The sequence below is a fragment of the Scyliorhinus torazame genome, chromosome 13 (assembly GCF_047496885.1).
Source record: "Scyliorhinus torazame isolate Kashiwa2021f chromosome 13, sScyTor2.1, whole genome shotgun sequence".
Taxonomy (NCBI): Eukaryota; Metazoa; Chordata; class Chondrichthyes; order Carcharhiniformes; family Scyliorhinidae; genus Scyliorhinus; species Scyliorhinus torazame.
In genome coordinates, this window is record NC_092719.1 from 56,336,440 (window position 1) to 56,363,038 (window position 26,599).

Genomic DNA, 26,599 nt, shown 5'->3' on the forward strand with positions numbered 1-26,599 from the left:
TCGTGACCTGCTGCATATTCCCAATCTGCTTCACAGTGATCGTGACCTGCTGCATATTCCCAATCTGCTTCACAGTGATCGTGACCTGCTGCATATTCCCAATCTGCTTCACAGTGACCGCGATCTGCTGCATATTCCCAATCTGCTTCACAGTGATCGCGATCTGCTGCATATTCCCAATCTGCTTCACAGTGATCGTGACCTGCTGCATATTCCCAATCTGCTTCACAGTGATCGTGACCTGCTGCATATTCCCAATCTGCTCCACAGTGATCGCGATCTGCTGCATATTCCCAATCTGCTTCACAGTGATCGCGATCTACTACATATTCCCAATCTGCTTCACAGTGATCGCGATCTGCTGCATATTCCCAATCTGCTTCACAGTGATCGTGACCTGCTGCATATTCCCAATCTGCTTCACAGTGATCGTGACCTGCTGCATATTCCCAATCTGCTTCACAGTGATCGCGATCTGCTGCATATTCCCAATCTGCTTCACAGTGGTCACGATCTGCTGCACATTCCCAATCTGCTTCACAGTGATCGCGATCTGCTGCATATTCCCAATCTGCTTCACAGTGATCGTGACCTGCTGCACATTCCCAATCTGCTTCACAGTGATCGCGATCTGCTGCATATTCCCAATCTGCTCCACAGTGATCGCGATCTGCTGCATATTCCCAATCTGCTTCTCAGTGATCGTGACCTGCTGCACATTCCCAATCTGCTTCACAGTGATCGCGATCTGCTGCATATTCCCAATCTGCTTCACAGTGATCGCGATCTGCTGCATATTCCCAATCTGCTTCACAGTGATCACGATCTGCTGCACATTCCCGATCTGCTTCACAGTGATCGTTACCTGCTGCACATTCCCCCAATCTGCTTCAGAGTGATCCTGACCCGTTAAAGTTTCCTCCCACTCTCCTTCACACAATGCCAATCTGCTGAACATTCTCCATCTTTTTCATTGTGATCCTGACCTGCTGCACACTCCCGATCTGCTTCACAGTGATCCTGACCTACACACTCTCGGGCTGCTCCACAGTGATCCTGAGCCACTGCACCCTCCCGATCTTTTTCACCGTGATCCTGACCCATTGACACTTACCTGCATCTTTATCCTGACCCGCAGCGTATTCCCAATCTGCTTCACAGTGATCCTGACCCACTGCACACCCATGGTTTTTTTCACAATGATCCTGACCTACTACACCCTCTCAATGCTTTTCACAGTGACCCTGACCCGCAGCGCACTCTCAATCTGCTTCACAGTGACCCTGACCCGCAGCGCACTCTCAATCTGCTTCACAGTGACCCTGACCTATTGCAAACTACTGATCTGCTTCACAATGATCCTTACCCACTGCACACCCCTGGTCAGTTTCACAATGATCCTGACCTGCTACACTGTCCCTCATTTTCACGATGATCTTGACCGCGGGGCGGAAATCAGTCCGGCGCGGGCCTAGCCCCTCAAGGTTAGGGCTCGGTCCCTCAAGATGAGGAGACTTCCGCACCTTTGGGGCGGCGCGATGCCAGACTGATTCGTACCGCTTTTGGCGCCGGTCGGCGGATATCGCGCCGATTGCGGAGAATCCAGCCCCTGATCTTTTTTGCAGTGATCCTGACCCAATCCACTCCTGATCTTTTTCACAATGATCCTGACCCGGTGCACAATCCTGCTCTTTTTCACAGCGATCCTGACCCATTGCACACTCATGATCTTTTTCACAGTGATCCTGACCCATTCCACACTCCTGGGAATCCCGCCCCCGCCGGTTGCCGAATTCTCCGGCACCGGATATTCGGCGGGGGCGGGAATCGTGGCGCGCCGGTTGGCGGGCCCCCCCCGCCCCCAGCGATTCTCCGGCCCGAATGGGCCGAAGTCCCGCTGCTAGAATGCCTGTCCCGCCGGAGAGAATCAAACCACCTCTCTTACCGGCGGGACAAGGTGGCGCGGGCAGGCTCCGGTGTCCTTGGGGGGGGGGGCGCGGGGCGATCTGGCCCCGGGGGGTGCCCCCACGGTGGCCTGGCCCGCGATTGGGGCCCACCGATCCGCGGGCGGGCCTGTGCCGGGGGGGCTTTTCCTTCCGCCTTCGCCATGGTCTCCACTGTAGCGGAGGCGGAAGAGACCCCCTCCACTGCGCATGCGCGGGGATGCCGTGAGCGGCCGCTGACGCTCCCGCGCATGTGCCGCCCTGCAAAGTCAGTTTCGCGCCAGCTGGCGGGGCACCAAAGGCCTTTCCCGCCAGCTGGCGGGGCGGAAATCAGTCCGGCGCGGGCCTAGCCCCTCAAGGTTAGGGCTCGGCCCCTCAAGATGCGGAGACGTCCGCACCTTTGGGGGCGGCGCGATGCCAGACTGATTCGTACCGCTTTTGGCGCCGGTCGGCGGATATCGCGCCGATTGCGGAGAATCCAGCCCCTGATCTTTTTTGCAGTGATCCTGACCCATTACACTCCTGATCTTTTTCACAATGATCCTGACCCATTACACTCATGATCTTTTTCACAATGATCCTGACCCATTGCACACTCATGATCTTTTTCACAATGATCCTGACCCATTGCACAATCCTGATCTTTTTCACAATGATTCTGACCTGCTGCACACTCCTGGTCTGCTTCACCATGATCCTGACCCGCTGCACACTCCCGGTCTGCTTCACAATGATCCTGACCCGCTGCACACTCCTGGTCTGCTTCACCATGATCCTGACCCGCTGCACACTCCCGATCTGCTCCACAATGATCCTGACCCGCTGCACACTCCTGGTCAACTTCATAGTGATCTTGTTTCTGCTAAACGTTCCGGTCTGGTTCACAGTGACCCAGACTTATTGCACACTCCCGATCTGCTTCACAATGATCCTGACCCGCTGCACACTCCCGATCTGCTTCACAATGATCCTGACCCGCTGCACACTCCTGGTCTGCTTCACAATGATCCTGACCCGCTGCACACTCCCGATCTGCTTCACCATGATCCTGACCCGCTGCACACTCCTGGTCTGCTCCACAATGATCCTGACCCGCTGCACACTCCCGATCTGCTTCACAATGATCCTGACCCGCAGCACACTCCTGGTCTGCTTCACAATGATCCTGACCCGCTGCACACTCCTGGTCTGCTTCACAATGATCCTGACCCGCTGCACACTCCCGATCTGCTTCACCATGATCCTGACCCGCTGCACACTCCTGGTCTGCTCCACAATGATCCTGACCCGCTGCACACTCCTGGTCTGCTTCACCATGATCCTGACCCGCTGCACACTCCCGATCTGCTCCACAATGATCCTGACCCGCTGCACACTCCCGATCTGCTTCACCATGATCCTGACCCGCTGCACACTCCTGGTCTGCTCCACAATGATCCTGACCCGCTGCACACTCCTGGTCTGCTTCACCATGATCCTGACCCGCTGCACACTCCCGATCTGCTCCACAATGATGCTGACCGCTGCACACTCCCGATCTGCTTCACAATGATCCTGACCCGCTGCACACTCCCGATCTGCTTCACAATGATCCTGACCGCTGCACACTCCCGATCTGCTTCACAATGATCCTGACCCGCTGCACACTCCCGATCTGCTTCACAATGATCCTGACCCGCTGCACACTCCTGGTCTGCTTCACCATGATCCTGACCCGCTGCACACTCCTGGTCTGCTTCACCATGATCCTGACCCGCTGCACACTCCTGGTCTGCTTCACAATGATCCTGACCCGCTGCACACTCCTGGTCTGCTTCACAATGATCCTGACCCGCTGCACACTCCTGGTCTGCTTCACAATGATCCTGACCGCTGCACACTCCCGATCTGCTTCACAATGATCCTGACCCGCTGCACACTCCCGATCTGCTTCACAATGATCCTGACCCGCTCCACACTCCTGGTCGGCTTCACCATGATCCTGACCCGCTGCACACTCCCGATCTGCTTCACAATGATCCTGACCCGCTGCACACTCCTGGTCTGCTTCACCATGATCCTGACCCGCTGCACACTCCCGGTCTGCTTCACCTGATCCTGACCCGCTGCACACTCCTCCTGGCCTTGTGGCAGGGATGGAGACCAGCAATATTCTGACGGTAAAAGTAAATTAATTTTTCATGGAGAGGATAAAGGGGTCGGAAGCTATGTTCACGGTGAAATCGGTGCAAATAGTCTAGTTGAACCAAATGCAGCAGCAGGGAGGAAGATGGAATCCATAACTGGGGACTAGGATTTCTGACAGGGCTGAAGGAATAACTTTATTCATCCCAATATTTCATCAAAAGGGATTCCTGCTCTCATTGTCTTCAGTCCCTGCCACAAACTCCATTCGCTGACCGTTGACTCCATCCCTCCCTTGGCAGCTCTCTGAGGCTGAACCAGACTGTTTGCAATCTTGGTGTCAGACTTGGCGTAGAGATGAACTCTGACCACATTTCTACATCATCACTATGTCCTACTTCAACTTCTGTAACATTGTCCATCTCCATTGTGACTTCAGTTCTTCTGCTGCTTAAACCCTCATCCATGCTTCACCTGTGCCTATGTTGCATCTCGACTTGACTATTCCAGTGGAATCCTGGTCACCCTCCCCCATTCTGCCCTCCCTATTCTGGAGGACATCTGGAACTATGTTGTCTGTGTGTTAATTTGCACCAAGCCCTGTTCACCTATCACCCCTCTACTGGCTGATCTACATTGGCTCCTAGTTAAGCAAATGCCTCAATTTTAAAAATCTCATCCTTGTTCCCAAATTCCCCCCAGGTCATATTCCCTCCCTCTGTAATTTCAACCCCCACAACAACTCTGAGAAATCTGAACTCCTCTAATTCTGGCCGCTGAAACTTCCACAAACTTATTCATTCCATTGCTGATGGTTACGTCTTCAGTTCCCAAGGCCCTAAGCCCTAGAATTACCTCCAAAAGCCTCTCCGCCTGTCTACCTCTCTCCCTCTTTAGACCACTGCTAAAAGCCTACCTCTTGGACCAAACCTTTGGTCTGCCCGGATACAACTGATATGGCTTAGTGTCAAATTTTGTTCATGTTCTTGCAAGGCATCTTTAATAGTTTGCTAAGTTAAAGGCACTATATAAACACAAGATGCTGCTATTAATATCAAACAAGTAGAAGGAAAAATCATAGGGATTGGAGGGATCGAGGGAGATGGCTGTAGGGCATAGCAGGGTAGCATCTGTATCGTTTCAAGTTTGAAGCAACCACAAATCACAAAAGGACCAAGGAGATTTGCTGGTAACATTGTTTGTTGTTGAATTTCGAAGGTCTTCCAGTTTCTAGTAAAGAGGGTTAAATAGATTGCCTGCTCTGGCAATGCACCAAGCAGACCAGGAGGCTCCCAATTTCAATTCCCAGTCAATGCAATTGACAATGGAGATACAACAATTGTTTTCTGAGCCAATCTGGAAAATTGGCCAGGACTCCTTGTCTTGATAGCTAACCAGTAGCCAGTGGCCCTGCTGCATATATTTGGATGCCATATGATGATAGAATGAGGGCATGATTGCTATGGTTCCCATTATAAAATAGTTCAGCAGCATTTACTGTACGTGATGGATGGCAACATACATAAGTCTAGCGCATGCAAGATGCTATAAACTGCTGGCTCTACATTTCAGTAGAAATGAATCAAATGGGAAATTAATGAGGAAAGACAAAACGAGATCTGATTGTTAAAATTATTTTTGATGCATTACGAAACTACAATTGACAGGTTGTGACACATTAGTTGTCGTGTTATTCACCCTGGGGTAACACGGACTGCAACAGGATGCAGATGAACTGTAAAGCATGCACCAAACGTAGGCGTTGGTTCAATACGATTTATTGAACTTCTGTAACAATGCACACAGCTGGCTATGGGTTGACACTCTACTACTCTAAGTGTACTAACTCTAACTTACTAGACCAGGCTAGCTCTGATAGAAGGTGTTGACTGATATATACACCCTGACTGTCACTACAGTTGTCACCAGTGGAAAGAGGCGGAGTGCTGAAGCCCCCCTCTGGTGTTCTGTCTGGTGATTGGCTGTGTTCTGTCCTGTATGTTGATTGGCTAACCTGGGTGTCTGTCTCTGCCTGTTTTTCCCTCATGATGTGCATGGGTGCATATTATGACATCCCCCGTTTTTAAAAAAAATCTGTCCGTTGCTTAGAGCATATACGACATATTTACAGATATAACTATTTACAGCAAATGGCGAGTGAATGCATATGTACATGCAAGGTGTCTAGCATGCAGATACAGAACAATATGTAGAAAGGAAATATTTATAAATCCAATCTCTAGGGCTGGCGTCGGATCCTTGTCGACCGCCTGAGAGGTGGAGGTGGGGACGATGGCACCTTGACAGGCGGGATTGCAGCCAGATTGGTGGTCTTGTGGAGCGAGGTGTCCGGAAAAGGCATAACAACAGCTGGGAACGTGAGATCCGGTGGTGGGCAGGCAAGTTTGCGTAGTGCCCTTCTGTTGCGCCTGACAATGGATCCATCAGCATGCGAACCACGAACGACCTGGGAGAGCAGCCTGTCGAACAACAACAGCTGGAGCTGACCAGCCTCCACCAGGCAACTTGATGCGAACAGCATCTTCCGGAGAGAGCACAGGCAAATCAGTAGCATGAGCATCGTATGTCAGCTTTTGCCGGTTTCTGAGTTGCTGCACCTTTTGCAGCACTGGGAGGTGATCCAGGTCAGGTAAATGAATGGCCAGAACAGTCGTCCGCAGGTCACAATTCATAAGGAGTTGTGCCGGAGACATACCGGTGGACAGAGGGATTGCCCTGTACGCCATGAGCGCAAGGTTAAAGTCAGAAGCTGAGGCCGCAGCCTTGCAGAGCAGTTGCTTCACGATATGGACCCCTTTTTCGACCTTCCCGTTAGATTGCGGGTAATGCGGGCTCGAGGTAATGTGCTTGAAATGGTATAGCTTCGCGAAGTTGGACCACTCTTGGCTGTAGAAGCAGGGACTGTTGTCGCTCATAACCATGAGCGGAATACCATGCCTGGCATATGTCTCCTTGCAGGCCTTGATGACAGTCCTTGATGTGAGGTTGGACAATTTCACCACTTCGGGGTAACTCGAGAAGTAGTCAATTATAAGCACGTAGTCACGCCCAATGGCGCGAAAAAGGTCGATTCCCACCATAGACCACGGAGAGGTCATGATCTTGTGTTGCTGGAGTGTTTCTTTGGGCTGAGCAGGCTGGAAACGCTGACAAGTCGCACAATTGAGGACCATGTTGGATATGTCCTCGTTGATGCCAGGCCAATAGACAGCCTGCCAGGCCCTGCGCCGGCATTTCTCAATACCGAGGTGTCCTTCATGGATCTGTTTGAGCACTAAGCTCTGGAGGCTGCGAGGAATAACAATACGATCCAGCTCGAGGAGGATCCCCTCGACAACTGTTAGGTCATCCTTGACATTAAAGAACTGGGGGCATTGCCCTTTCTGCCAATCATTTGCAAGGTGATGTATGACCCGCTGCAGAAGAGGGTCCTTGGCAGTCTCTTCTCGAATGATGATGACTCGTTCGTCTGAGGCCGGGAGGTTGCTGGCACACAGTTGCACCTGTGCCTCAATTTGGCGGATTAAGTCGACCTGTTCACAGGGCGAGGTGATGGCGCGAGAAGAATGCACTGAAGCCTGGGCGTCATATCATTCAAGTCCTTGTGAATGATACGGACTAGGGGTCTGTGGTCAGTCTCTACTGTGAAGGTTGGTAGACCGTAGATGTAATCATGGAACTTTACAATACCGGTGAGGAGGCCCAGGCACTCTTTCTCTATCTGAGCATACCTCTGCTCACTGCCTGTTTTTACCTCGTGATGTGCATGGGTGCATATTATGACATTAGTAGCGAGTCATTCCCGGGTACACTTTCCTGATTTTTGTCACTTGTACTGTCCACTCATAGGAGTAGATAGCTTTGTCTTGGCAATACCTTCTCTGCAGATATAAGTCTGGTGAATTTTATTTGGGATTCGTTTATTTTCAGTGGCCCCAGGGAAGTAACTGTGCAGAAAGTGATTCTAAGTAAAAATGTGGGGCTGGGGTGGAGGGCAGTGGCGGGGTCAAGGTGATGTTAAAGCTGTGAAAGGAAACCTGTGAGACCGTTGGTCTTATCAATTGAGGAGGTATAGTATAAACAAAGAGGTAATACCTAAGCCAATGAAAACCCTTTGTTAGGCTGCAGTTACACAAGAATAGGAGTAGGCTGGTTAGGCCCTTGAGCCTGTTTTGCCATTCAGTTAGATCATGGATGATTTGTACCTCAGCTCCATGTAGCTGCCTTAGCTCCACATCCTTTGAGACCATCGCCTGACAAAAAGCAGTTAATCTCAGTCTTGAAACTCCGATTAACCCAGCATCTGCAGCCTGTTGGGAGGAGGAATTCCAGAATGCTACTATTTTGTGAAAAAGTGTTTCCTGGTTTCACTTTTAAATGACCTCATTTAGATTGCCCCATTTCACGAAGTTCATGGAGAGGGCATCGATGAGATTTACCACGGATGAGAAATCTTGCCTCTGGGTCTGGATAGTTAACACTAAAACAGAGAAAGGCAAGAGGTGATCTGACTGAGATGTTCAAAATTTGGCGGGGTTTGATAAGATAAGTAGGCACCAACTGTTTTCACTGGTTACTGAGTTGGCAGTGAGAAGGCACAGATTTAACACTATCCCAAGAAGAATGAAGGAAAAAGTGAAGTGATTTATTTTATTTCAGAGGATTGTTAGGCCACAAAATATGGTGTCAGCAATGATGATGGAAGGGACTTCCGTTGGCGACATGTAGGTAGAGGTTGCACGTTGGGTGGCTCCCACCAGAGTTCTCGTTTGTTGGCCTTTTCACCCAGTTGTGGAGGGAATTTTCATGTGAACGGTCTCTAATAAAGGTGTGGGTATTAGAGGAAGTCAAAATCCCAACGAAAGAGTACAGCATGAAAAGGAATGAGCGCTAGTCCGCTGGTGGGCCCAAGCACCGTGTGGAGTTCTATGGGAGGAAAGATGGCGGGAGCAATCTCGCCAGGTGGGAGCAAGCTCGCCAGGTGGGGCTGCGCCCCTTACAGTGGATACCAAGGTGATGGCAGTGGAGTTGGAGCAGCAGTTTGAATGGCATGGGAAGGAAATGATGGGTACTCTCAGTCGATGGAAGATGCCCCGATAAAGAAGGCCTTTGGAAAGACATTAGGGACAGTCTGTGGGAGCACGGTGAGGTGTTGAAGGGGGTGGAGGAGGCACTGTCATGGCAGAGTGACCAGCTCCTCTGACTGGAAGAGGAGCTGCTGAAGTTGGAGCACCTTAATAAAGGGCTGAGGAGCCAAGGTGGAGGAGCTGGAGACAGGTCACTGCAGCAGAATCTATGGATCATGGGGCTGCTTGAGGGGCTGGTGGGCCCGAGGCTGACAAGGTAGTTTTTGGGGATGTTCACCAAGCGCTGGGGGAAGAGGACGATAACTCCTCCACTGAGCTGGACAGGGCTCATCCGTCGCTCCGGCCAAAGGACCTACAATGATCTACCAAGAGCTGTGATAGCCTGTTTTCCCAGCTATCAGACAAAGGAGAAGTTCTTGAGGTGGGCCAAGCAGAACCGGGAGGTGAGGTGGAAAGGCAGTGGTATTCGTCTATACCAGGAAGTCACAGTGGAACTGGCGAGAAGGCCCATAGCAATTAACAGAGCAAAGGCAGTGCTTTACAAGAGTGCTGTGCGGTTCGGGGTGGTCTACCCGGCAAAGTTGAGGGCTGCGCATACCTCCAAGGACCATTACTTTGAAACAGTGGAGGAGGTGGAGGTGTTGGTGAGAGCTGAAAGACAGGGGCTGAACTGAGTTTGGAATCTGTTTTATTATGTTATGGATGGGAGGGGATGGTTTGTGGACAGCGGGGTAATGTGTTGGGTTTTTCTCCTTGTCTCTTGTTTTGTGTTCGGCATGTTAGGTTGTTTAGAAGGGTTGGATGTTGGGGAGTTTTGCTGTTGGCTTTTCTGTTAGGTATGTGGGAGGAGGGAGCTCTGGTGGGGGTCACCTCGCTAGCAAACTTGAGTTGGCTAGTGAATGGGAGTGAGGTGGGGGAAGGTGCTGCGGCCAGCTGAATCTGTGTGGACAAGTTTCAACAGGCCTTGGGGGTGTGAATGGTGGGGGGAATGGGGAGCATGCAGAAGGAGCGGTTTCAAGAGGAAGTGGTTGTAGGGGGGTTTCCGAGATGGGGAGAGGAGGGGAAGGACAGTTGGCTGACGGTGTCTAGGGTCAGGGCTTGGGCCTCATTTGTGGGGCAGGCTGAGGAGCCATTTTTGGGTGGACGGTGGGCTTAAGAGGTTCGGGAGGGGCGGATATGCCCCGTGGGGTTGTCATGACTGATAAGGGAGGGGGAGGCTGTAAGAGACCCAGTCCGAATAGTAACGTGAAAGATGCTGGGGTTGGGTGGGCCGGTGATCGCATTTGAAGAGCTAGAAAGCCGATGTGGTGCTACTGCAGGAGACCCATCTGAGGGTGAAGGACCAGGTTAGCCTTTGGCAGGGTTGGGTGAGCCAGGTGTTACATTCGGGCTTTGATAGCAGGGACCCGGGGGTAGCGATATTGGTGAGTAAGAGAGTCGGGTTCCAGATGGAGAAGGTGCTGGCAGATCAGGGGGGTAGATAGTTTCTAGTAACAAGCGCTTTGATGGGGAGGTCGGTCGTGTTGGTTGGCGTATATGCCCAGAATTGGGATGATGTAGGGTTTCTGAAGAGGATGTTAGCGGCCATTCCGACTTGGACACGCAGCAGCTAATTTTTGGTGGGAACTCAAACACAGTGTTGCATTTGAAAATGGATTAGTCTAAGCTGCACTCGTTGACCCCTTCGGGGGAAGTGAAGATGTTGGCAGCGTTCATGAAGGAGTTGGGGTGAGCGGACCCTGGCGGCCCAGGGGGAAGAGAGTATTCCTTTTATTTTGTCGGTGTATAATGTATATTCGAGGATAGATTTCTATATTATGGAGAGGCTGTTGTTGTCGGGGGTGAGTAACACGGAATACTCAGCGATCGTTATTTCTGGTCACGGAGAAGGGTCCTGCACAGAGGCCTGTGTGGAGGATGGATGTGAGGTTGCTGGCAGTTCTGCGTAAAGGATGGCAAAGGTGATTGACAATTATGTGGGGTCAAATAAAAATGGGGCGGTCTTGTCGTCAGTGGTATGGGAGGGGGTGGTCAGGGGCGAGATCATCTTGCATAAGACACAGGTGGATAAGCGTAAGAAGGCCAGAGAGAAGCAGCAGCGGCTGGTAGACAAAATTATGGAAGTTATGCGGAAGATCCCATTCCGGAACTTCTGGCCAGTAGAAAGGAACACAGATGCAGTTTGACCCTTTGTCTCGAGGGAAAGTTGTACTCCAGTTGAAGCGGGCAAAGGTGCTGTGTACGAGTACAGGGAGAAGGCTCTGCTGGCAGGTGAGCTCCCGGGATCGGGTGAGGGGTTCAGGTCCGGGATGAGATGAGAGGGCTGGTGACTGGACCGGAGCAGGTGAATAGGGCATTTGAGGAATTTTATAAGAGGTTGTGTAGGTCGGAGCCCCGGAGGGACGAGTCGGATATGAAGGAGTTTTTGGAGGGGCTGGAATGTCCCACAGTGGAAGAGGAGGTTAGGGCAGCTTTGGGGGAGCCAATGGGGAGCAAGGAGGTTCGGACGGTGAGTGGGAAGATGCAAACGGGTAAAGCACTGGGGCGGGATAGTTTCCCGGTAGAATCTTTTTAAAATTTAGAGTACCCTAATTTTTCCAATTAAGGGGCAATTTAGCGTGGCCAATCCACCTACCCTGCACATCTTTGGGTTGTGGAGGTGAGACCCATGCAGACACGGGGAGAATGCGCAAACCGACAGTGACCCCGGGTGGGGATCGAACCCGGCTCCTCAGCGCCGTGAGGCAACAATGCTAACCACTGTGCCACCTACAGTGGAATTTTATAAGAAGTTTTCCGACAGCCTGGCACCGCTGCTGGTGGAGATGTTCGAGGACGTGGTAGCTGGTGGGCACTTCTGGAGATGATGGGACAGGCATCTATTTCACCTTTGTTAAAAAAAGATAAGGACCCAGTGGAGTGTGAGTCTTATCGACCAATAATAATAATCTTTATTAGTGTCACAAGTAGGCTTACATTAATACTGCAATGAAGTTACTGTGAAAATTCCCTAGTCGCCATACTAGGCCGCCTGTTAGGGTACACAGCGGGAGAATTCAGAATATCCAATTCACCTAACAAGCACGTCTTTTGGGAATTGTGAGAGGAAACCGGAGCACCTGGAGGAATGGGGAGAACATGCAGACTCCGCACAGACAGTGTGTTTGGCCCTGCTAAATGTGGATGTCAAGTTTCTCACCAAAGTGTTGCCGCTTAGGCTGGAGGTGTGCCTCCCACAGGAAGGATCAGACAGGGTTTGTAAAGGGTAGGCAGTTGTCCTCCAATGTGCACACTTGCTAAACATGGTGCTCCCCCCAGGAGATGGTGGTGACATTGGATGCAGAGAAGGCGTTTGATCGGTAGAATGGAGTTATTTGCGGGTGTTTGGGATTGGGCCTAAATTTGAGGTGTGGGTTAAATTGTTATATAAGGATCGAAGGCAAGTGTCCATACGAATGATGTGAACTCGGGATATTTTCAGCTGCATAGGGGAACGAGACAAGAGTGTCCCATGTCCCCTCTTTTGTTTGCATTGGCGTTAGAGCCTTTGGCCATTACTCTGAGGAGCTCGGATAAGTGGAAGGCGATAATTAAGGAGGAAGGGGTGGAACATAGGGTGTCCATGTATGCTGTCGACCTTTTGTTGTATATTTCCAACCTGGTTCCCACGTTGGGGGACGTAATGGGGCTGCTCAAGTGATTTGGGACTTGACGTGTTATTCACCCTGGGGTAACAAGGACTGCAACTGAATGCAGTTGTACTGTAAAGTAGACACCAAACCTAGACGTTAGTTCAATACATTTTATTGAACTTCTGGAGCAGTGCAGGCAGCTTGCTGTGGGTTGACACTCTATTAATCTAAGCGTGCTAACTATAACTAACTAGACCAGACTAGCTCGGAGCCACGTGTAGAAGGTGCTAGCTGATATATACACCCTGACTGTCACTACAGTTGTCACCAGTGGAAAGAGGCAGAGTGCTGAAACCCCCCTCTAGTGTTCTGCCTGGTGATTGGTTATGTTCTGTCCTGTGTGTTGATTGGTTGGGAGGTGATGAAGCATGACAGGGCATCCGCAATTATTAGCTCCTTGCCTGGTGTGTACACTAACTCAAAATCATACCTGCGGAGTCGAAGGAGAATGCGCTGAAGCCTGGGCGTCATGTCATTCAAGTCCTTATGAATGATATGGACCAAGGGTCTGTGGTCAGTCTCCACTGTGAAGGTTGGTAGACCGCAGACGTAGTCATGGAACTTTACAATGCCGGTTAGGAGGCCCAGGCATTCTTTTTCTATCTGGGCATACCTCTGTTCAGTAGGAGTCATGGCCCTTGACGCATAAGCCACTGGAGCCCAGGATGAGGAGCCATCCTTCTGGAGGAGCATCACACCAATGCCGTCCTGGCTTGCATCCGTGGACATTTTTGTCTCCCTGTCCGGGTCAACAAATGCTAGTACCGGAGCAGTGGTGAGCTTTGCCTTTAGCTCGAGCCACTCCGCTTGATGTGTGGATAGCCACTGGAATGCAGTGGACTTCTTCACCAGATGCCTGAGAGCCATGGTGTGTGATGCCAAGTTGAGAATGAACTTTCTCAAGAAGTATACCGTACCGAGGAAGCGTAGTACCACCTTTTTGTCTTCCGGGGTCTTCATGGCGTTAATGGCCTTGACTTTGTCCGAATCTGGTTGCATACCCTGCTGGGATATCTGGTCGCCCAAGAACTTGATGGATGACATGCCAAAGGAGCACTTGGCTTTGTTCAATTTGAGGCCATTTGCATGGCCACGTCGAAAGACTTGTTTGAGATGAGATATGTGTTTCTCGGGGGTCGTGGACCATATGATTACATCATCTACGTAGACACGCACATCCTCAATGCCCTCCATCATCTGCTCCATGATCCTGTGGAAGATTTCAGAGACTGAAACAATGCCGAACAGCATCCAGTTATAACAGTACCTTCCGAAAGGTGTATTGAACGTGCAGAGCTTTCTGCTGGACTCGTCCAGTTGTATTTGCCAGAAACCACGTGATGCATCTAGCTTTGTGAAGAATTTGGCATGTGCCATCTCACTGGTCAGTTCCTCCTGCTTCGGGATCGGGTAGTGTTCCCGCATTATGTTCAGGTTAAGATCTTTGGGATCTATACATATGCACAATTCTCCAGAGGGCTTTTCACACAGACCATCGAGCTGACCCAGTCAGTCGGTTCCGTCACTTTGGATATAATGCCCTGGTCTTGGAGCTCCTGCAGCTGTGCCTTTAAACGTTCCTTCAGAGGAGCCGGCACCTGGCGTGGTGCATGGATTACAGGCGTGGCATCAGGCCTGAGTAAGATCTTATAGCAGTATGGCAGCATACCCATTCCACTAAACACATCCGGGTATTGCGCCAGGATGTCATCAATGTCAACCTGAAGATCCAGATTGGAAGATGGCATGGCGTGGACTCGCTGTACAAGGTTGAGTAGCTTGCATGCATGGGCACCAAGCAGGGATGCCTTGCCAGGCTTGATGATTTCGAATCGCAGTGTGGGATTAATGGTCTTGTTGGAGATAAACAGATGACAAGATCCTAATGCAGTTATGGCATTGCCATTATAATCGAGGAGCTGGCAGGCTGGCGGAAGAATTTTGGGTTGCTTTTTAATGGTGTCAAAATCAGCTTGAGAGATGAGATTGGCTGAAGCACCAGTGTCCAGCTTGAACTGGATGCTGCATTGGTTAACGTGTATGACAGCGCGCCATTCGTCTTGCTGAATTTGAGGAGGCATATTCACATGTAGTGATGATGCCCACATGATATGGGGTCTCCAGGCAGTCATCCTCTGGATCCGTAGCTGTGGAGGGGCCTGGATCTTCTCCATGCCGCTGGAAGGCATTCGCTGGTCGTCACTGAATCACTCGAGGTAAATCACTTAGATAAAGTAGACTACTGGTACCACGTTGTGTTATTCACCCTGGGGTAACACGGACTGCAACTGGATGCAGTTGTACTGTAAAGTAGACACCAAACTTAGACATTAGTTCAATACGTTTTATTGAACTTCTGGAGCAGTGCACACAGTTTGCTGTGGGTTGACACTCTACTAATCTAAGTGTGCTAACTATAACTAACTAGACCAGGCTAGCTCTGAGCCATGTGTGTAAGGTGCTAACTGATATATACACCTTGACTGTCACTACAGTTGTCACCAGTGGAAAGAGGCAGGGTGCTGATGCCTTGTGTGTTTTATAGTGGGATACCCCCCTCTGGTGTTCTGCCTGGTGATTTGTTGTGTTCTGTCCTGTGTGTTGATTGGCTGTACTGGGTGTCTGTCACTGCCTGTCTGTATCTTATTATGTGCATGAGTGCATATCATGACAGGGCATTTTTGGGATACGAGTTGAATTTGGAGAGGAGCGAGTGCTTTTTGGCCTCTCTGCCGGAGAAGGGAGCTGGCTTGGCGGGGTGGGGGATTGCCGTTTCGTGTGGCGACTATTCACTTCAGGTATCTGGGGGTGCTGGAAATTGGGCCCGGCTCCGTAAATTGAATTTTACGAGCCTGGTGAGAAAGGTCAAGGCAGATCTGTGGAGGTGGGACAGCCGCCCTATCATTGGCAGTCGGTAAAGATAAATATTTTGCCTCTGTTTTTATTTTTGTTCCAGTGTTTACCGGCCTTCTTGCCAAAATATTTTTTTATGGGGGTGGAACAGCTGATTTTGTCTTTTTGTATGCGCAGGCAAGGCAGCGAGGATTCAGAAAATGGGGCTTCAGAGATGGCGGCAGTCAAAGGGTATGCTCTGCCGAATCTGATGTATTATTATTGGGCAGCGAACACCAAAAAGGTGCGGGGTTGGGGTAAGGAGTCAAAGGCAATGTGGGTGAGGATGGAGGCAGGCTCTTGTAGGGGGTCAATGTTGCGGGCGCTGGCAATGGTGCCATTCCCATTTGATCTGGGGAAATATTCGGGTAGTCCGGTGGTGGTGGCCACACTGAAGATATGGAGACAATTATGGCAGCATTTTAAGTTTGGGGCAGGGTCGAAATTGATGCCAATCCGAGAGAATCATTTGTGTGAGCCGGCGAGATTGGATGCTAGGTTTCGGGGCTGGGAGGAAATGAAGGATTCATTTCTAGAAGGGCGTTCGTGAGCTTGGAGGAGTTGGCAGAAATGTTTGGGATTCCACAGAAAGAGGCCTTTAGGTATATGTAGGTATGGGATTTTGCACGGAAGGTTTTCCCGACATTTCCGGTGACACTGCCCTCCTATTTGTCGAGGTTGTGTGAGTGGTTGGAAGACACTTGCGAGAAGTGTGGGAGGGGCCCGGCCAACCATGTACACATGTCCTGATGCTGTCCGAAGTTGGAGAAGTTTTGGGGTTCTTTCTTCAGCACCATGTCGGCTATCTTGCAATTGGCCCAGTCCCCTGGGGGCCATATTTGGGGTGTCAGACCTGCCGGAGCTACAGACGGGGGCGAATGTGCCTTCGCCTCGCTGATTGCTCGCAGGTGGATTCTGTTGAGGTAGATGTCAGCTTCTCCACCCTGTGCCTCAGTGTGGCTGGGGGACCCGATGGAGTCCCTGTATCTTAAGAAGGTGAAGTTCATCTTGAGCGGTGGGTGGGCTACTGAGGGGTTCTATAAGAGTCTGTTTATTCTTCATTTTAAAGATTTTGTTGTCGTCAGCTGGTAAAGGGGGTGGGGAGGGTTATTTTTTGTCACATATGTGTTAGTTGATAGTGGGGGGGGGGGGATCTTTTATCTTTTCGACTGGGTGTTTTTTGTTTTATGTATGAAATGTTAAACAACAAATTTTTTTTCTTAATTTTCAATGGAATGACGATGGTGGCACGATCTACAACAACTTTTAAAAGGAAGCTACTTAAATATTTGAGAAACAGGGCAGCACGGTGGCGTAGTGGTAGCACTGCAGTCTCACGGCACCGAGGTCCCAGGTTCGATCCCGGCTCTGGGTCACTGTCCGTGTGGAGTTTGCACATTCTCCCCGTGTTTGCGTGGGTTTTGCCCCCACAACCCAAAGATGTGCAGGGTAGGTGGATTGAACATGCTAAATTGCCCCTTAATTGGAAAAAATGAATTGGGTACTCTAAATTTAAAATAAATAAATATTTGAGAAACAAATAAAGGAACTGGGGAATTAGACTAATTGAAGAGTCAATACAAGTGCAATGGACCTGTTATAACCCGCATGGGACTCATCCAGCTGGGAATGATTGTTCCCTAGTGCTGATTGTGCTGTGAGTTAACCAACACGAGTATAACAGATCAGCTGCTGTAGGAAGGAGTGAGGACCGTGAGATGTGTAACTGGGTTCTGTGTAAATACTGCTGTTATGCTGAATAAACGTCTTTGTTTTATAAACTCTTCAGACTCCTCCTTTTGCCGTTTACTTCAAGACCAAAGCAAACAACCTGTGCTTTAAGGTTGCATGATAGTAAGCGAGCCTTTTGAACTATACTTGCACGGTATAAATTACATGTAAAATTCTTATGATCGTTAAGGTGAAATTAGTCCCTTTTATGAAATCACTTTTTGAATTTTCCGAACTGCTACTTCGCTTTCTATCATTGGAATTGATACATTTAGTAAACAGGATAAGACAAGGATGCTGCACTCCAGCATTAACTCTTTGGATAATCAATAATATTTGACAAATTGCGAGACTGTTGGAAGCAGTGCTTTTGAAAGGTTTCAGTCAAGTTTCCATCATGTGGCGGACAATAACAAAATACTTTTGGTGGAAAGATCAAAGCAGACCCTTGTTCCGTGCTGTACATTAAACTTGCTGCCCTGAGATGCTGATGTGATATTCAGCTGTTTCCCTAGTGCCCCATAGAATCATAGAATTTACAGTGCAGAAGAGTCACAGTGCCCGCCTTTAAGCATTAATCCTATGAGGACATGCAGTAGAACATCCAGAAAAAGTTTCATGTTGCAGCTAGCTTTCGGAGGAGCGCATCGCTATGCAATCATCCAGATGCTGTTTCCCGTGGTTTATGTTCTAACTGTGATGATCTGCATAAGGCACAAAGCAGCAGTGAGGCCAGTGAATCAGTTGGCAGTTCATTGTGGGTCTCTGTCATCAGAAAAAGGTAAGTCAGGCAGCTTATATTTATAAGCGCAGTTGAGGGTGAAGAAACCATGCATTCTCTATCAATGTAGTTTTGTAGCATAAAAGAACCTTATGCTAATGTGAAGTGCTAATCCTACCATCGATAGCAATTAGATCATATGACATTTACAACGTTCAGTTGAGTTAATTGAAAGCAAAAGTCTGATCATATTTAGGTAGAATAAATCCTTTACATCAAAGTTATTTTCTCAATATATTGTTGGTTTTAGAATATTCATGAATGCTAATACTTTTAATGAGGAAAATTAAGTTAGGTTCGTACTAAAAATGCGTTGGCCTCAGCCATTGTACTTAATGACCTAATTAAAGTTTCAGATATTAGCAGATTTTGTTTCGTATTTTGTATAAAATGCCTTTAGGATTCAGCATTCTTTCAAAACAAAGTGTACGTTGAAATTGTTTACACGCAAAATTTGCAACTTGGTGTCAAAGTAAGCTAAGACTGGTCCGTAATCAAATGGACCTGTCTACAAACAAATAATAATAAAATGTTTTGCAGTCTGTGTTTCCTCAGAGAAAATAATTGAAGTCAGTAGCATGTAACTCATAAGAAATTGCATTAAAATCTGAAGATTTACCTCTTCAGTCTCATTATTTTAATGGAGCGTGTGGTACATTGTTCCCTTGTGCCATTGACAGCCCTGACAGGAATTTTGAAAGCCTCTCCTCATGACTGATGGCTACCATTGGAGCAGCATTCATTCTCTGCACTGTAGGCTTCAGAGTCCAGATAATGATTGAAATGCACTGTGTATATCAATTTGGTGACGCTATTAGAGCAATTCCTCTTTGGCCCTAAGTTGTCAGTTTCCAAGAGAGAGGAAGAAATTAAATTGAACTAACTGGTGAAATAGAAAAATGACAACTCCAGATTCACAGTTGGATGTCACAGGCTGTTTAAGTAGTCAAAGAAACCTAAGGAGGTATCCATGTTCTAACAATGGTATTGATGTCAAACCATTTGGCTTTACCCGAATATCGCAATTATAAAGAAAACAAGGAACTTGCATTTATACAGTGCCTCAGGATACCTCAAATTGCTTACAGTATAGTGTACCCTTAGTGGCCCTTCATGTTTACAAACAATAGTTTATTGAAAGAAATGTACACACTGTGAAGGAATATATCTAAAAAGGGCCTTAGCAATTATTTAGAAAAGAACAGCTCCAATGTTGGGGGATGGTGAATTTAAATCCCAGCCGTGGCTGTCAATTAAGCTCGCCTGTACTCACTGGGTGAGACTTGCCAGTTCTCAGCTGGTCCATGGAGCACCGCACACATGCACAGCACCGTGTCTCAAGAGGACAAAGCATTACCAACTGTCAGCCGATCGTGAAGCAGCATTCGCAGCTGCCAGAGTTACACGTCCCACCCTCACAGCTCCAGCTAAAAAAGCTGTGTAGTATAGCACTCACGATACCAAAAGAAAAGATTGAGAGGAAAGCTGTGCAAAAGCCAGGAACAGAGAATGAATATGGTACAAATTCATAAGCTTTGCTTTTAGCGAGGGAGGACTTAAGGCATTGGAGGAACAGCAGCACAGACAACACCAAAAGGACAATGATTAACCCCATTGATTGCTGGTACGTACTGGTGCATGTTTACTTAATTCCAGCACAACGTAAAAGTAATGTCTATCAGACACTGAATATGCATGTGAATTGCTGAAGAAAAACAACCTGCATCTCTCACCCTGTCTGCCAGTTCTTTGGTAGTGTCTCACTGCATGCTGTGGTAGCTGTAGGTGGTACTGGGTGGCAGTAGAAAATGAAGCCAACCCAATTGACAGCTCAATAGGGAGTTAGAAGCTGTAACACAGTCTTGAGTAGCTCCAATGATCTTTTAAAAGTTATTATAAACTGCGTGAGCTTCATTTCTCTCATTTATGAAATGATATCAGAATCTTTTGATTCTAGTGTACGAGAAAGGATATATGGAGCCAGAAACAAGAAAAAGCCCATTTTCCAAACAAAATTAATCTTGTTTCAACCTGGTACCTTGGCCCAGTTCAATTATTACTCTTGTTAATCGGATTTGTCACGATGAACAAACAGACAATTATACCTCTTCGTACAGATACAAATTGATCATTTTATGAATTAAAAGAATTAGCAGTGGTGGAAAGTCAGAGCTGTATAAGGCCAACCAGGAACAAATCATCTAATTGCTACAATGTTAATCATGTCGCGAACAAATTGTCTGCACGTTTCCTGTGCATTCTTTGTCCTCCACAACAATCATTATTGTAAGTGGCTTTGTAGAATTCTTTTGAGATGTGAAAGTAAATTCAGTTGAAATCAATGTTTTATTTTAAAAATAACCAAACCGGTTTTTCTGATTATGTTTAGACGAGTGGAGGTAATTGTCTCTGCCCTAATTGTTAACTGATAATCTTTGTTGCTTATAATAATGATTTCCAAATGATTGGATGAAATTAGTTTCACTAAACTCACCCTGCCATTCCGTGGGCAAAATGGCCTTTGTGGTGTGGTATTGTTGTACGCAGATGAAGAGAGTCCAGGGTTAGCCTCAGCGTTCAGTGAGCTGATCAAAGCCATGATGGAATTAAGAGAGGAGGCACTGAGATAGTAAAGTGGAAAATCAGCCAAGATTTCCTCTCCTAGTCGATATCCAGTAACACTGCTTGGAAAGTTACGTATGTGGGCAAAGTTGAGAACAAGATAAGACACTGTTGTGCTGGCTTGAATGGTGAAGTCACCCACTCAATTCACTGTTCCGGCTTCTACTCCTTGGGTAAGGTACTGGAAGGCAATCAGTACCTCTCACAATCGTACCTTAAGATCAACCACCACTTTCAGGAAAGGAAGAATAAAGAGAGAAAAAGCAAAGGAGAAAACATGTCTATGTGGTAGCCCACACATATATGGTTTCTGTGTTATTGCAGACTAATATTTTGAAATTAATCACTAACTTTATCAGCCTATAATTCAGTTAAAGAAAATCTGACGTTTTTTAGGTAAGCTCTGTTGCATTTCCAGCCCCATTAAAGGTTAACAATTGCACCATGTATGGTGGTAGACTTTAAATAATGATGCAGCAAATTATTTTTGCTCATCCTTCTTCCAGCACAGTGTGTGTCTGTATTTTTCCAGCACACAAAGCTTAAAATCGGAGACACGAGGACTGAAATATGTTCCTTCAAATCCCTCCCCTTGCCCCTCCTTATCTCACAGCCGTCCAAGTTCAATGCACTCCTCGAGTGCAGCTCCGATCATAATTGCTCCACCACTGGTGACTACCTTCTGCTGTTCAGGCCCTAAACTCTGGATTTTCCTTCCTACACCTCTTCACCTCTCCTCTCTCTCTCTCCTCTATGGTGCTTCTTAAAACTTACTGCTTTGACCAAGTTTTTTATCCCCTCCCCCTTAATATCTGCTTATGTGGCTTGGTGCCAGATTTTGTCTGATTAAAGCTCTTGTGCAGCATCGTGAGGTATTTTACTGTTCAGGATGCTCCATAAATTCAGGTTGTTGTTGCAATAAAGCATTGACATAATTACAATAACACTGTTGAAAAATATACTCAACTTTCATTATTCCAAACATTCAAAAGCAGCTGATGGTATCTTTATCCCCATTATTTCATTCCTCCATTGACTGTTGTCTTATCTTCTATCTTGAGTTATAGTCCCAGACCTCAAAAGTCGTTATTGTGTACGAAGCATGAAATCAAATGAATTGGTTTCACTTGTGTGGTAAAACATTATCCTTTCATGTCTGGGTTCAGATTCAGTTGAACTCTGCATGCCACCCATGTTAAATAGAAGTGCCTGCATTGTAAGCAGTGAATACAGTACAGCATAATGGACTGGTGTTAGTCAAGGCATTTTGCCATCAAAATGCCCTATTTTGAGTGTCGCCGTTCTGATCCTCCCTCCCTTCTCTTTCAGCAGTATGACCTCTCTTGTTTTCATCTACCCCAGTAGCTTCTGCATCCACCAGATCCTCTTTCGCTATTTCCAAATTCTATTGTATCCAAGAAGCCAATGACACTGTGAAGGGAGCATTCCTTCTGCCACGCACTAACTCAGCCCGTCATTAATTCTACTTCTAACTACAACTCCCCAGAGACATTAAGTACAGAATTATCATCCTCACGAGAACTCTGCAGCCCTCTAGTTTGAATTGCTATCAAGCCTTGGACTTAGCTATGAATTCCATTTTCATTCAAATCTCTGCATTGTGTACATTTCTTTCTTCTTTTATCGACCTTATGCAATCTGAGATATCCAGTACTTTTTCCCTCTTTTGAAAATATCTTTTTTCAAGATACCAGTTGACAGACTATTAAATTCATCAACTGTTTTTCCAATGAAGTTGGCATATCAGGCTCTTTCTTGCCTATTTATTGAGATCAACTTCATAAAGGGGACCTTTTGCATTCCTTTTTGCACTTCAAATGGAGGATATCCACCGTCAATGATGTGTCTTTCCCTTTCCAGATACTGCGATACATGCATGACTTGTACTTTGAGCATTTTCTAATTTTAATTTCAAATTTGCATTTTTTTCTGATGTGCATGTAAATTCATTTTTATGCGCGTGTAAAAGTATTGAACCAGCGAGCACTTTGATACTCGCCAAATACCTGTTTGACAATTAATATTTATTTGTTCTGGACACTGATGTCTTTGTTATACCTTTACAGTGGCATAGCAGATGTGGTTTACGTGCTTCAACGTCTTAGGTGGACTTGGGGGTTAATTGCTCTGTAAATAAATTACAACCCTGCAAAGGATGGAGATAGAAATTAAACTGAATTGATGATTAACTTTAAACGTTGAAACAAGATTAAATACGTGGGGCGGGATTCTCCCAGCCTTGGGCCGGGCCGGAGAATCCCCGCGACTGGGCCACACCGCCCCAACGCCGGAACGGGATTCTCCGCAGAGCGGAGGTTAACCCACAGGGTCAGTCGCGTGGTTGGCGTGGTGCCGGTCGCGGGCCCCTCTACGTGGCCCCCCTGCGATTCTCCGGCCCGGATGGGCCGAGCGGCCGTAAGAAAAAAACGAGTCCCGCCGGCGCCGTTCTAACCTGCTCTGAGCCGGCGGTACCTCGGCGTTGCAGGGTCGGGTGGCGGCCTGTGGGGGGAGAGGGGGTGTCCGACCCCAGGGGGGGCCTCCGATGGGGCCTGGCCCGCAATCGGGGCCCACCGATCGGCGGGCCGGCCTCTCTGGCTGGGGGACTCCTTTCCTACGCACCGGCCCCTGTAGCCCTGCGCCATATTGCGTCGGGGCCGGAGCATTGAAGGAAGCCACTGAGCCTGCGCGCGTTGGCGCCGGTGCCACTGCATATGTCCACATTGGCGCTGGCGCCACTACGCATGCGCGGATCCCGCAGCGCACAGTTCGCGCCGGGATCGACAGCTGGAGCGGCGCGGACCGCGGGATGGGAGAATCCTGCCCCTGACCTCTCAGAGGCAGCATGGAACCAGTTGCTGGAATCACTATGTAACGTCAGGAGAATTTTGAATGAATAAATCCATTGACCCTGTGGGTTAGCACTCTATCTCGTTGCATGAGGGATTCTGGTTTGAATTCAGCCAAGAACGATGGAGTGGAAGTCTCCAGTCCTGTTGGCTTAAGGACCTTTCATGAAAAAAGTCTCAACCCAGTATTTAGGGCTCACATAATAAACAGCTTAACTGTAAGGTACTATTTTGGCAAAGAATGCATGGTGTGAGAAATGGGGGGAAAAACATCACACTGCTGAGAAGGAGATGTTCTTCTGGAGATTAGGGTTAAGGTACGTTGTTGATGGAGAGAAACTGGCGTCTTACTCGACATTTGTAGTTAACCTTGGAGAGCACAGTACTGATGGTGGACAATGCTGAGCAAGTCGACTATGGTCAAAATCGCAACACCGACATCCCTCAGCATGATGGCAATCCAACATTCAACTTTTATGCTTAGAAAAAATGAAAAATAGTGAAACCTGTTGTTCAATGATCTATTGAAAAGGAAGCTTTCTTGCTAATGGTCGAATTCTGTTTCAAATTGAAGATATGATCAGCTTGAATTTGTTTTTAAAATTTAGAGTACCCAATTTTTTTGTTTTTTCCAATTAAGGGGCAATTTAGCGTGGCCAATCCACCTAACCTGCACATCTTTGGGTTGTGGGGGTGAAACCCACGCAGACATGGGGAGAATGTGCAAACTCCACACGGACAGTGACCCAGGGCCGGGATTCGAACCTGGATCCTCCGCGCCGCAGTCCCAGTGCTAATCACTGCGCCACCATGCTGCCCCTGATCAGCTTGAATTTTGTATTAAATCCGCATATTGCAGATGGCCACTTACGACGGACAAACCAGTCCTTTGTATTCAATAGTAACCTTGTGATTATAGCAAACACTAATGCCACTTTCACTGCTTCGAGGCCATTGACTCGGTTTGGACGTAATTAATTTGGTTTGGGATTCCTACATCAGATCACGATCACGATACAGTCCATTGGGATGATCAGCTGTGGGAGCATCTCACCAGCCTGCAGCTGAAGCTGATCCCCCAACACCCAGGGTTAAGTTTGTAATGTAGTTCCTCTACATTTCCAACTTCACCACTGCTTTGAACTTCCGCTTTCGGCAGACTGAACAAATTGCGAGAGAATAATTGCACACCAACTTAAAAAGGACAGCTCCTTACAATGTGCAGAATACCTACAATTTTCCTTCTCACTCTCTGGGGAAACAGCCAATCTCGACTCAGTGCCACCCCTCAATATGGGGGTGCATCATAACTTTTATTTCAGGGTGCAGGGACAGTTTTATAAGATGCAGCTGAAATAAGAAATACGACTGCTTAACCTTTGCAGTACGAATTGCGGATAATGACGGCTTTCTCTTGCAAAAAATAGCTTTAGTCACCAAAATATCACCCTGTTTTGAAAAAATGCAAGTGATGTCCCTCTATCGGGCCCTGAATGACCAAAGAGGTGGATGGAACGAGTCTTTGGCATGGCCTTCCTATAATGGTTGCTTTGTTGTAAAAAAATAAGTTGAAAGGTCTTCGGGGGGAATTTATGTTTTTTTAATTCAAAATGGAATAACATGGTAAGGGGAGGAATTTTCTGTGGGGTTGCAGCCAGGATGTTACACCCAAAATTGCCGTCATTCATGAACCAATGCCTATTTACAACCAGTTTTCTTTCAATCTCATTACAACATACACCAGAATGTAAGAATGGACATAAATAAGTGGAAATCAACAAAAACAATTGGGTTCCATGGGAAGTATATATTCTTTCACCAAGTGCGAAAATTAAAGTTTGAGGCCGTCAGCTACTCATCGCATTATTCAAAGCCTCTTTCAGAATATGTACGTGTGGAAGCTTTTCAATTTTTACTGTGACTTAAAAAATGCATTTCAGAAAATGGAAACTATAGTGCGTGATTCAGTGAGGGTAAATGTTAAAAAATGCTCAAGAACAGCAATATAATAACCCAAGAAAATTGGATGCGTTTTCTGCAACATCTAAAACTCTGGGCTTAAATTACGACTGGCTTTGAACACTTCTGAATGGCCCACGCGCAACAGAGGCAGAGCCATTATAATGAGTCAAGTTGCATTCAAAGGCAGAAAGTGACCAATAGATTTAAACGACCAAGGAAATTTGGGCACAGGATACTACATGTGTAGCCCACGTTTGAAAAACCACACACATTCTAGTTTCCGCGCATCGTCAATATCTGCATTTACTCCTTTTGGATGCATGGATATAATTATGTATCAGTGTTAGTTCATTTACAGAGTAACAAAATTACCAAAATTGTGGAGTCAAAATAAAACTAACTTCACAACTTGGAGTCAATTTATGTACTTTATGCAATGTGTGATCAGAATAAACAGACACATTCAGTTTCATGTGGATTGATTAGCTTAATGCACATTAGGACCATCAAGTCAATCCAGTTCTTAATAATGTGCATTCTAGAGATGTGAAGTTCATTTTATTTGAAAGTAGTTTCCCAAACCGAAATAGAGTGAGACAGTAAGGGGTAAATAGATATATATCTTGGTACCAGAAACACTCTGGAAATGGAATAAGTGGTGTAGTGGTGTAGTTTTAATCACCTGGCAACATATTTTAAAGTGTGCTTCAAAGAAGGTTGGTTTTATATACAGTGAGAACAATAGAAACTAATATATATTTAGAGAACATAATGTAGGATGCTTATTTACTCAACAAGACTATTGATATAAGGTTATATCGTAGAGTATTTACATCTCAGGAGAGTGTCATTTTGTCCACTTTGTCCGTGCTGGTCC

At 47.3% G+C, this 26,599-nt stretch overlaps 1 protein-coding gene across 19 annotated transcripts in view; it reads left to right on the top strand.

Annotated features, from left to right (window-relative positions):
• Positions 1 to 26,599, top strand: part of anks1b (ankyrin repeat and sterile alpha motif domain containing 1B) — a 1,303,035-nt gene that overhangs the window by 1,224,462 nt on the left and 51,974 nt on the right. For 2 of the 19 annotated variants that reach the window (XM_072471558.1, XM_072471561.1), the window contains exon 1: positions 19,593 to 19,895. The exons of 16 other annotated variants lie outside the window; for them this stretch is intronic. The gene's annotated coding sequence lies outside the window, so the exon portion shown is untranslated. Of the gene's footprint in view, positions 1 to 18,124; positions 18,272 to 19,592; positions 19,896 to 26,599 lie in introns of those variants that run through there. One more of the 19 variants, XM_072471560.1, reaches the window with a different exon arrangement.